Here is a 1,941-nt window from a genome sequence, read left to right on the forward strand (position 1 = left end):
CACGTGGAGTTCAAATATGTAATTTGTTTGGCTCGAAGCTTGATCGATTTATTATGGATGATGATTTGCTTTATGGAGAATTTAGAGAAAATATGTAAGTAGTGAAAGAAAAGAAGAAAGAAATGAAAAGGAAGAAGATAAGGAGGTTGACTTAGTCAAAGCTAGTCACCTCTTTGTCTTGTTGGCGAAACTAGTCCCTCAAGTTATAATCGGGTGCGTTAAATTACCTAAACAAGATAATTTGAAACGCGTGTTAACGGGAGATGTTATAAACATATAACGGAGTTTAAAGTAGTATAACGACAAAGTAAACGGAAATAGGCAGGATGTTACATTACCTACTCCTTAAAAGAAATTTCGTCCCGAAATTTAAGAAGGCGTAGTAATCGTTGTTTCTTCCTCGGAATCCGACGATTCCGGAACCGGGAATAGATGAGGGTGTTTCTTTCGCATTTGATCTTCTCTTTCCCAAGTAAACTCGGGTCCCCTTTTGGCGTTCCAACGGACCTTAACAATCGGGATCCGGCTTTGTTTTAATTCCTTCTCGACGTAGTCCACAATTTCAACCGGTTCCTCCACAAAATGGAGTTTGTCATTGATAGTAAGTTCCTCGAGAGGGACGACGATATCGGGCTCGGCAAGACATTTCTTCAAGTTAGATACATGAAAAGTAGGATGGACGGAGCTTAGTTGAGGCGGAAGATCCAAACGATACGCAACGGTTCCAACACGCTCTAAGATTTCGAAAGGACCAACATACCGTGGATTTAGTTTCCCACGTTTCCCAAAACGGATGACACCTTTCCAAGGTGCGACTTTTAACATGACGCGGTCACCGACTTGAAATTCGAGGTCTTTGCGTCTTTTGTCGGTATAGCATTTTTGACGACTCCGGGCCGTCCGAAGCCTATCTCGGATTTGAAGGATCTTCTCGGTGGTTTCATGAATGAGTTCGGGCCCGGAAATTTGCACGTCACCCACTTCGGCCCAACAAAGAGGAGAGCGACATTTTCGGCCATATAATGCTTCAAAAGGTGCGGCCTTAATACTCGCGTGATAACTATTGTTATAAGAGAACTCGACGAGAGGTAAGTGCTTGTCCCAAGCTTTTCCAAAATCAACAACACAAGCTCGTAGCATATCTTCCAAAGTTTGTATTGTACGTTCACTTTGCCCATCGGTTTGAGGATGATATGCGGTGCTCATGTCCAAACGTGTTCCCAATGCTTCTTGTAAAGTACGCCAAAATCTAGAAACGAAACGACCATCTCGGTTGGAGATAATCGATAAAGGTACACCGTGTCGGGCTACAATCTCCTTAATGTAAAGTCGTGCAAGTTTCTCCATTTTGTCGGTCTCTTTCATGGCGAGAAAGTGCGCGGATTTGGTGAGGCGATCGACAATGACCCAAATAGTATCATAACCGCCCGACGTTTTTGGTAGTTTGGTGATAAAATCCATCGTGATCCTTTCCCACTTCCATTGCGGGATCTCGGGTTGTTGAAGTAACCCGGACGGTCTTTGGTGTTCGGCTTTGACTTTTGCGCAAGTCAAACATTTGGCAACGTATCTAGCAACTTCCTTTTTAATGTTCGGCCACCAATATTGTTCTTTAAGGTCATGGTACATCTTATTGGCGCCGGGATGAATCGAGTATCGTGATTTGTGGGCTTCGTCTAAGATGAGGTTTCGTAAATCGCCATATCTAGGCACCCAAATTCTTCCGGCATAATATCGAAGTCCGTTCTCCTTAACTTCGAATCGAGAGACGAGGATGTTTAAAAGTTCACGTCCGATGTGGTTGTCCTTAAGAGCCTCCTCTTGAGCTACACGAATTTGGCTATTAAGGTTGGAGTGGATGGTGATGTTTAATGCTCGGACGCGAAGAGGTACCGTTCTTTCCTTTCGACTTAAGGCATCGGCCACTACATTTGCCTTTCC

This window comes from Rutidosis leptorrhynchoides, chromosome 6 (assembly GCF_046630445.1).
Source record: "Rutidosis leptorrhynchoides isolate AG116_Rl617_1_P2 chromosome 6, CSIRO_AGI_Rlap_v1, whole genome shotgun sequence".
NCBI classification, from domain to species: Eukaryota; Viridiplantae; Streptophyta; class Magnoliopsida; order Asterales; family Asteraceae; genus Rutidosis; species Rutidosis leptorrhynchoides.